The sequence below is a fragment of the Triturus cristatus genome, chromosome 8, assembly GCF_964204655.1.
Source record: "Triturus cristatus chromosome 8, aTriCri1.1, whole genome shotgun sequence".
In the NCBI taxonomy this organism is placed as follows: domain Eukaryota; kingdom Metazoa; phylum Chordata; class Amphibia; order Caudata; family Salamandridae; genus Triturus; species Triturus cristatus.
The window spans coordinates 692,802,635-692,813,466 of NC_140591.1; the positions used below are offsets into that span (position 1 = coordinate 692,802,635).

Below are 10,832 nucleotides of genomic sequence, written 5' to 3' on the forward strand. Positions count from 1 at the left end.
GAGGGCATGATGTGCCTATGAGATGTTGTTATCGATGTATAGTATGCCATCGAGGGCGGGGGTGGAGGTCCTCCTCCGGATGCAGCCCTGCCTAGGATTGGCTGCTCTCGGGGTCGGAAGTACTTTGTTTTTTATGCTAATGAGGAGTTGGGGCTTGTAGATATTTACGTTCAGGCGGGAGACGCCCTTCATTCACCCACATGGTCACATGAAGGCCGCATTGGCGCCACTTTAGCTCCTTTTACTATCAGTCCCCGTTTATTTCCCCCCTTTCTGTGTCCGCCGGACGATGTAGCCCAGGCTCCCCGCAACCCCCCTCCCCCGAGCTCGGCGTCCCGCAGCCCCCTCCGCCCGGCCGCTGATAGTAAAGGGGAGGGGGCGCGGGCGGGAAGAAGATGGAGGCTGCTGAGTGGTGAGTGTCTGCGCGGCGCATGTTGTTGACATGAGACCTGTTGTGGCCGCATCTCCCGGCGGCCTGGGCGCCGCTCCCTCCCCGGGCTTTCTCGCGGGGCGGGGGCTTGTGTTGAGTGTAAAAGTGTGTGTTTTTGTGATGCCTCTTTCAGGCGTTCGTTCGTGCTGGTCGCTCTCCCAGGTCTTTTGGCGCAGGCGACGTGTTTGGTTTGGCGAGTTCGCAGGGTTTATTTACACTACCGCGCTTCGCTGTGGCGCACGTGTCTCACTGGATATTTTTTTGTTCCTGTCGATGTGAGATTGTGGTGTTTGCTGCCGGTGAGCGGACTGATGGGGAGCCCTGTTGCAGGTTGTGCGGGAGCGGTTTATGGGTGGTAGCAGAGGCGCGGTGTGTGTTGTCGCGCATGGCGCCTCCTCCTTACCACTGCTGTGGGTGTCAGTGAGGGAGATTTAAAAAGGCGCTGCGCAGTGCTGCTGTTCGCACGAGGCGGCCATGAGGGCTTTGTGCGGCGCGGCTGCCGCGGTGCCTTGTGCACTCCATGCGGGTGGGCGCCCGCCCTGTCCCCGCTTCCCTTGTTTGCGACTCTAGCCACGCTGCTCCTGGTATCTCTAGTACTGCGGGGATTGTGGCAGTGCAGGGTGCGCGGCCTCCGCCATGTTGGAGGAACAGGAGGCAGGCAGGGCTTGAGGGGGGGAGGGGCAGGGCCACCAGGATCGTGTCCTAAGGCTTGCCGCTGCGCGCCCCGGCCTCTTTGCGAGCGAGCCCCGGTAACAAAAGTCGCTCGCACTGCTCAAAACCCCGCAGGTGGTCTTCCACCCGCTCCCTTTCTGCCGGTGCGAGGGCTGCGCGCGGCCCCTCCCCCGGCCGGTGCTGCGCACACTGCGGCGGCGCCACGAGGCAGCGCGGAGCACGCAGCCGTGTGCTCGAGCGCCAGGCCAGGGAATTCCCTCCCGCTCTGCCCTAAATTCTCGCACCTGTCGTTATCGCTTGCAGGTTCTCATTTCCTCTGTGCATTTTCTCCCTTCTTTCCACACGCTTGTTCCTTGTTTATTCCCCTAAATGACTTTCCAAGAAGTGGCTTGCCTGGTTTCGTAACCGTTCCAGGAAGTGAACAATTATAAAAGTGAGAACACGCAGGATAACTTTCCCCTCCGTCTTGAGGTCTAGTCCCAGATTTTTTTATTTTGCAAAAGCAATTTTATTTTACTTTCAGCATACTTCATTCAAACGCTCGCCTGTGTTTTGAAGAGACAATCCGTGTACGTTTACGAATATTGGATTGCATAGTGGCACGTTTTTAGTCAAGTCCTTGGAGAGTTGATTAAGACTCTTTTCCCTGCGAGCCACAGGCAGGACAACTTTCGCAATCATACTTCAGCTGCTTTTGTGTACATCTTGACGTTTTTACTTTAACGGTGTTATCAGCGGGGGTCTGCTCGTGTAATTTTTAACCTTAGATTTTTCATTCTTGGGTCATAGAGCACTAGGTCGCTGTTCCCGCACAGAATTCAAAGGCAAGGTAACCTTGCCCGAACAACGCGTCTCCCTTGCTAGAGGGCCTTGCATTATTACAGTTGCTTATTCGAGAACGTTAATGTGCAACCAAAATCCCTCCCATGGGTGTAAACCATGTCGCTTTCTTTCCCTCCAGATTTCGAATGCTGCTAAGTGATCGCACCTACAAGCTTCTGCATCACATTTAGAACGCGTGTTTTTACACAAGGCTTCTAAGGTGTAGGTAAATATGAGCATATCGTTTTGTGGTTAAATTTGTTTTTGACACGCGATGACAAAATGTATTCCTTGGTGACTCGTTGCTTTTGAGGGTCACTTGATTTAATTGGCCATGTGTGGTGCCCGAGAACACTGTGTTTGGCTTGGTAGGCACGTGGATATATTTTTTTTAACCCTGTTGCAGTCTCACAACCACTTTAAAAGTCCCGTGACTGCTCCATGCCAATCTACTTTCCTGTATGACACTTTTTGGTTATCGAACCTGGTTTGCCTTTGATCCCACTTTATTTTAAACACACTTGCATTACCGAGACCCAAATACAGCAGCGTCTGAGAACTCTGATCTACAACGCAGCCACAATTCTAGCAATATTTATTTGACGCTCGGCTAACGCACACTTAGCCTAACCTACAGAAAGTGCCTCAGCACTCTTTCAATCTAGGTGCAGTTTTGTGCAGAAGAGATGCAAAAGTCTGATTAGCATTGATAAATTGGATTATTTTTTTCCAAAACTTTATCGCACGTTGTTAGAGATGGAATTATGACATGTACATAACACACAATAAATTGGTTCGACAACACAGTTCTCTCTCAGCTAATTTCTTGTACATCGAGTGACACGATTAGAATTAGTGACTGCCATCAAAGGTGCTCAAATTGTGTATAGTAGTGTGAAAATAATTGTAATTAAAACATCCAAGGGAAATGTAAACACCAGTCCGTAAATTTTGGATGGACAAAACCGTATTTTTTGGGTGGGTCCTGTGTATTACCCTGTGGGAGACTTACTAGCTCGGAGTAATACCCTTTTCTGCAATTACCTTGCAGCCACTCGTTCTAAAAGCAGGTCTGTTCCTCCTACTGGTTTATTGTTAATTCGTTTCGTTCCTCATAGGACCTGGGGTGTCCAATGCCTTGGGTCCTGGGGTGTCCAATGCCCTGGGTCCTGGTATCTTCTATCGCAGTGTTTCTTACCCTTTTGACGACCCCCACGGAATCACTAAGTTAACATCAAATACACACATTATGACATTTAATTCAAACATGCAAGAAACGAAATTTTAATCTACTGTTCTTTTTGCTACTGCTTACCAGTGCATCTTTTGGGCACACACATTGTCTATACTATATTCATTTTGTTGTACTTGCCCAGGTTCTTTACCCCAACATGGAAAATCTACCCTTTTGGCCTCCAAGTTCAATTTTCTTCACGCATGGCATTTTAAAAATGTCATGTTTGCTTTTTTTATTTGTACATATTTCTTAGTCTGCTAATATTTGATTTTCTAAACCGATTTTAGTATTGCAGAACCAGAAGAACAGCACTGATTTGTATGTTCCTAATATTTCTATTTATTGCCTGTTGTGCTGCTCTGTCCTCAAGCGTCATGCTTTGGCTGAAAAATAGGTGTTGTGGTAACCTCAATGACCTTGAGTATCTACGGAAATCTACTTGATCTAACTTGAATAACACAGGGTAAATAGCACAAAGTATGTGCGAGTACATCCTTCCCTTAATATCTATAGAGAAAGCTTCAACCTTCGCTTCACTGGGAAAACACCTTCTGCCCGCTACAGCCAGTCCCCCCCTTCTGTTTTGCCTGGTGTTCATGCACACTCTGGGAGGCACATGTTGCTGCGCCCCCCCCTACATTCACCTGGTGCGAGGAGCAAGTGGGGCCCTATAGGGCCCCCTTTGTTACCTCTCTGCCACAGTATTTATGGAGGTGGAACCCCCATGAAAACCATAGCGGAGAGGAATCTTGTAATAACCTTGGTGGGAACGAAGCAGTCCTGCCAAACATATTGCGTCCACAGCGCCACTGCCAGAGAGAAGTAGTTCCCTGGCAGTGGTCCGACCTCCCAAGTCGTAATTGGGTGGTCAGACCGCTGGTGCAGCAGAAGCTGGACCGCTGCACCACCATGAGTCTGGTGGACTCTTACTCTGGCCCTATGTCTTGGGTTTCTCTTCATCAAGAACAAGTCATTAGAAAATTTTTGTCCATCCAGAGAACAAATGCACTAAACTTAAACCGGACGAATCACGACTGACATTGTACCTACAATGCTTAAAGATGCAAAGTAATTTATACCAAAGCCAGTAACGTCAGTCTTTCCAATGTACTTCATTTCTGACCTGGAGAACCTTTTTATTACTGAGACCCACCTGCACCCTCACAAGTGTACTCTTACTAAGGAGGCAGCAATACACCCAAATGCTCATATGAATGCTCTGCAACTTCCTGGATATCTTTACTGAAGTTCTGCTAGTGACCCATAAATCGTATCCTGTAGTGCTCCCTACTGTTGCACAACAGACCTTAGTCAGTGGAAATGGACTCAAAGCTTGTAGTGCAGCTGCTCTGCTGTCAGATGGAAGAAAATAACTGTAAAATATTTAGTGTTGCATTCCAATGCACACTAAGTTATATTGCTGTTTATTTTGTTTACCAGTTACCACTACTTCGACGTTACAAATAACTACCATTCACATTCCCCTGTAGCAGAAAGGCATGCTTGATCATATTCCCAACACAAGCATGGAAGTCGGTTAAACATTTACTTGCACTTAACACTCCCCAAGAATAACGTGACAATGATTATCCAATGTTCGCCAAAGAAATGGACATTTTTGTGTCACTGTTGGAATAATGGGTGTATTTTAATAGTTTGTTGGCTTATCTACGTTTACAGCCCCCTCACAACTTAATTATTTTATACAGCGCAACATTCATCCGAAGGGATATCATGGAGCTAAGGAGAGCACATCTTAACAGGGGCTGGGATTCCAGGAGAGGGTCTCTACGTTGCTAATCAGATCTTAAGAAACAAATGCGTTTTTAGTTTTTTCCTGCATGCCAGGTAGTCGTTGGTAAGCCGAAGTTCTAATGGAAATTCCTTCCAGTGGGTCGCTGCTAGGTGTGTAAAGGAACGACCCCCTGCCCTGGTCTTCTTGACGCATTTAGTTTTTGCCCGTCCTTGGTGGCGCAACCTCAATTCAACTCTGTCTTGAAGAATTCTGGGGCCAAGATGGTGTAGGACTTTGTGCACACGGCTTAGCAGTTTAAGATTGGCCCTTTGTCGCACAGGGAGCCAATGGAGCATCCGCCTGCATTCTGATCCTGAGCTGTACTTGCTCTTATTACGCACCAACTTGGTGGCTGCATGCTGGACCAACTGTAGTCCAGTGAAAAGGTAGTCGCCATGCCCACAAAGTGCAATCCCCCTAGTCTACCCTCAGTCTCCCCCCTTTATCTGCACGACTTGTAGTGTAGTATGGAATAGAAGCCCTGCCCATATTTGCCATTGGCTTGTCAGTTTCCTTTGTAAATGCTGGCTTCCGATTCGTAAATAGGCTTGTTAGTCCCTCCTTAGTATCACCCGGTCTTCATTTGTAACCTCCCTTTTACTTCGGTTGTTAAATGGTACGTGTTACTTAGTCTGCAAGCACTATTTTCTTTATCGAGTTTCTTACTGCAGGCATGATATGCTTTGCTTGCGTTCAGTCTGTGGTGTCTTCTTTACAGCCCCCCGTTGTCCATGGTGCGTTCTTTACCTCCGCCCCCATAGCTCAAGCAAAACACCTAAAGGGACCCAAAGGCGAGATCTATTGGCTATGCTTGTTTTTAGTATGTAGTCGTCCTCCCTGTCCTGTATCTCCTTCAGACAGCACCCGCTCCGCTGCCATGTCCCAGCTTGAGACATGCTGGCCAACCCTTGCTACAGGGCTAAGCATGCTGGTGAGGGGACATGTTTCTAATTGGACTCTGAGAAACGTAAGTCCACTTAGTCCCTGTTTGGCGCCGGCTCTAGTTCAAGGATTGTTAAACATCTCTAGGGGTGACTGTAGCAGGAAGGGAACCGTTGTCCTCCATTTTTTTTTTGCCACACACCTTGGGGGTGATTTAATAGGAGCTACATACATGGTTTGGGAGTCTAGCGAAGCTACACATTGTGTCTTTTGTAAGCATTGCACCTCCTAACCAGGAGTCCAGTCTTGTGGCGAGCATTTCAGCATATCCCCCTGTACTCAGTGCTGCATACATTATTGGCTTGTCTCCTTACTGCATGAAAGTTGCCTCTTTTAGTAAAACTATACTGGTGTCTGCTTTCTTCCCCCGTAATATTTTGTTATGTGCTTCAACTGCAAAAAATTGCGTGGTTGAAGACACTGGTAATACAAAAAACCTGCTATGGACTCCACTGGATATTGAAGGTGTAATACACCTGAGAGGCAGTTTTTGCCTCGGGGATGTTCTCGAACAAATAGCCTCTTCATTACTCTCGTAAATCAGTTCATGGTGCGTTTATATGTCAGCAAGCATTAAACCATGGGACTGTTGGTCAAGTCTATAGGGACGCAAATTATGTTAACTAGTATCCTTGGATACACCAGCCTGGAATTAACCAACTTATTGCAAGCCTCCCCCCATTAAAAAAAAAAAAAAAAAGTTGGAGTAATGTCATCTGTGTCTATCAACCATAGAAACTTCGACAGAAAAGGTAAAAATGCGTGTGGGAATCCTGCATCAGCTTCTAAAGAGATCATGGGGATTGTCATTTGTACACAGTGGGATCTTGCATTTCATATAAAAGTACACACCAAAGTGACTTCCTGCAGCTGAAAAGCTTGTATACAACATTTGATAAAGCTTGAACTGAAAGGAGTAAACTTGTGAGCATTCGTCTTAACTGTTACAAAAGAAAGTGCCACACAGTGATCCAAAAAAAGATCACTGAGAAATCTTGTTTATGAAAAAGTAGGAACTGGCCCTACGTGAGTGAAGTAAGGTACTGGATCAGGTTCACGAAGCTTATTCTGTGAGAAGCTAGGATTTATTCTGTAAAGTAAGTGACGAACAAGGGGGTCATTTAGAAAAACATAGAAATAATGTAAATACCTATGCATTCAGAAACCTAAGGCATATCCAACGAAATGCTCAAGAACTAATCGGCTCTCTGAAATTACAGGTTTGTGCAACAAAATACAAAATGAAGAAGCAGACGTGCCGGCAATGACATTCAATTGGTATGTATTTGAACCAGATGTTTCATGGGGTTCATTTAACAAAATATACACATCTACCCAGACTATTGGTTGTGCATATTTCCATATAATGTTTCATTGAGATAGATTTGTGCGACCCATCATGCAAGTAACTTTCCCGGAGAGTGTATCCCTGTGGTGTAGATGTCCCAATGATGTACCTGCGTTTTCGTCACCCAAGTGGTGTGCAAGCTTACAGGCATGCCTTCAGTGTTGAGGTGATATATAAAGTGGACAACCCAATATACCCTTGAGGGCATGGGTAAATACAAATGTACTGGTAGAAGGATGCCTTCAAGGGATTTTTTTAGAGTACTCTGTTGTATATTTGTTAAATATAGGGTAAATGTATCCCTATAGATCAAATCTCACATGGAGTTCAAATATTGTAGGCTGTACACTATGCTTTTGTCATATATATGTGTATCATCTCAAAGTGGTCAAGTCCAATAGTCAAATAATCATAAGAAGCAAAAGGTTTGTAGAAAAAGTCAAATTTATATCAAATGTTATTTAGGGTACCTAAAATGTGGACAGCTATACATAAGTTCGGAAGGAAAGGAATACATTCAATAGTTCCTTCGCTAAAAATAGAACACTTTTTCTTAACAATATTCAAAAATTATGTAGAAAACAGTGCGAAAAGTCGACGTTTCGGTCTTTTAAATTTCAATGCGTAAGACCATCTTCAGGACAAAGTGGATTTAAAAGTTGACCCCTTATTGAAACACAGCAGACAAACGCGTGTCTTTATGATTAACAGGATGCTAGTCGTTTGTTAATCAGCCTTCAAAGTGCACAAATTTAGTTTGAAGTATTACTTGCTGTGCACGGACATTTCGACTACTTAATTAGTCGGGAGACTTAAGGTTCGAAGCGAGGTTCCGAACAGATCTCTTCGTGAATTATAAATATCTTCCTTCGAATGTTACTGACAGTAGTTCAGCAGTCGTTCGAACGGCTGCTGAACTACTGTCAGTAACATTCGAAGGAAGATATTTATACTTCACGAAGAGATCTGTTAGGAACCTCGCTTCGAACCTCAAGTCTCCCGACTAAGTAGTCGAAATGTCCGTGCACAACAAGTAATACTTCAAACTAAATTTGTGCGCTTTGAAGGCTGATTAACAAACGACTAGCATCCTGTTAATCATAAAGACACGCGTTTGTCTGCTGTGTTTCAATAAGGGGTCAACTTTTAAATCCACTTTGTCCTGAAGATGGTCTTACGCATTGAAATTTAAAAGACCGAAACGTCGACTTTTCGCACTGTTTTCTACATAATTTTTGAATATTGTTAAGAAAAAGTGTTCTATTTTTAGCGAAGGAACTATTGAATGTATTCCTTTCCTTCCGAACTTATGTATAGCTGTCCACATTTTAGGTACCCTAAATAACATTTATTGATATAAATTTGACTTTTTCTACACACCTTTTGCTTCTTATGATTATTTGACTATTGGACTTGACCACTTTGAGGTGATACACATATATATGACAAAAGCATAGTGTACAGCCTACAATATTTGAACTCCATGTGAGATTTGATCTGTAGGGATACATTTACCCTATATTTAACAAATATACAACACAGTACTCTAAAAAAAATCCCTTGAAGGCATCCTTCTACCAGTACTTCAGTGTTAAGGTGCACACCATCACGATTCTCTCTCTTCCCCCCCCCCCCCCAGCGTACATTTTTATTTATTTTTTCTCCCTGTTTGCTTTAATTTAGGGGTCCTCTACGTAAACTGTCTATTTTTAGTCCTGAAAATGGTGTCCAATTTGTGCAACAGTAGAACAAAACGTCACCATACATTTCAAAACTTAAACTTCTAATTGAGACATTTCCTACACCACAGGGGTACCCCAGGCTCACACGGGGTTATTGGATTGCCCGTCTTGCTTCTGCATGTGTAATTCCATCCAGTCTTGATATACAAAGCAATTTCTTGGAGTAGGTGTCTTATTTCAGGCATGGGTTCAACATATATTCATGAATATTCTGAAGTAAGAAACGCTTAGTTTCAGTGAAATACCAGTTATTAATAGGGGAAAATAAATTGGTCATTGAGAGGGGTTTATGAATTAAGCCTCGAATATTCAGATGTAACTCGCACTTAAATCTAGAGTAGGACACATCCACTCATTGAAAATCGTTTTAAGTCGAGCCTCGGAACTCCAAAGGACCATACTAGGATACTGTTTTGACCTTTCTGGTCCATTTATTTTTTATGACATGGGAAGGTGGACAGTCAGTGGAACAAAGGCTGAGGTGCAAATCATAATACGCCACTTACTTCACGGCTTTATTCATACTGTGGCTAAGGTCCCGGAGTGCTTTGACTTCGGTTGATGGTATTTATTGGTATGCCTGAAATCGAGTTTTCTTTAAGCATGCTTCATTAGTTGGTTTTTGATTATATAGATTGTCTGGGGCAGAAGTGTATGAAAATCCACCTATAAAACTTGGAGAGTAATATTCAATACTGTAAGTGATTTTATCGAGTATCTGTGATTTAGCTCTTTGAAATGGGCAGCTCAGGCAAAGACCGTGCAATTTTGATGTCACATAATTCCCATCCTCTCCGGGCTCTGAATACCCAGACTATGCCAAACATTTACCTTTAGTAGACCTGCAGTTCACTTCTACTCAAGCACAACCTACTGTTTGTGAAACCTGAGGGGAGACGTAGTGGAGCAGACTTTATCGGCTTGAGGCATGCAGGTCTGCACACGCTGCAAGGGCTAAGAGCATGCTGGTGAGGGGTAGGCTGCTGATGGTCTGACTGAAAAACTTGAGTCCTCATAGTCCCTGCTTGACGCTAGACTCTACTTCCAGTACTGTAAAATAGTTCTAGGGATGACTGTAGCAGGATGGGAACAGTTGTCGTCTCAACAGGCTTGCTGTTTTGGGTTATTGGAGGCTCAGCCAGAGAAAAGCAATTGCCAGAAGTTCAACGATGGGCCCTCTAGTTTTGGCAATACATTGTTTTTTTGTTCTTTGGGAAGTGATTCCTTCAGTCTTAGCCAGAGCTGGCTCCATTGACCCTCCTTCCCTTAACTGTTTCTTTTGCTTCCCCTCTTCTCCCCCGCCCCCAGTCATCCGGTTTCCAGAAGCAGGAAAGTTGGCATTAACTCTATGGTTGACTTCCTGTGTGACTGGAGTTGCTCGATGCATCATGTCCATTTGGTAAGCACAACATTAAACACTGCTATGCATCTTCTCTGCTGCAGGTATGATTGAGATTTGGCAAATTATTTTTGTGATAAATGAATGTTCGTTATTGCTCTCCTACAATCGAGACTTCTGTGAACTTGATCGAGGCCAAAATTCAGTTTTCATTTGGGTAATGTCCGTTCCAGTGGTAAGCTAGAGCAATGTCTCACTTTGGTACCGACATAGGGCACAAATTGAGTGAGAAGTCAAAATAAGTAGGACATGAGTGCTTCAGTTACCTCATTGGGATTAAACGAAATAGGGATAACAAGGACACGTTCTTTAGCAGAATGTAGCTTACAGAAGCCTTTCTTTGTCGTTTCATAAATTTGAAAGATGAAAAGATAATCTGAAGTTAAAAATGTTGAAATTTGAATACTAAACGGAGTCTCAAAAAGAACCTCCACTGAGGCTCTCG

The 10,832-nt window shown here is 44.3% G+C and overlaps 1 long non-coding RNA gene across 1 annotated transcript; it reads left to right on the plus strand.

Annotated features, from left to right (window-relative positions):
- Positions 1–203: 203 nt before the first annotated feature.
- Positions 204–10,387, plus strand: LOC146802545 (uncharacterized). The gene is made up of 4 exons (XR_014967416.1): positions 204–412; positions 2,064–2,150; positions 7,119–7,176; positions 10,297–10,387. It is a non-coding gene; the product is annotated as an uncharacterized LOC146802545 (long non-coding RNA).
- The last annotated feature ends 445 nt before the right edge of the window (positions 10,388–10,832 follow it).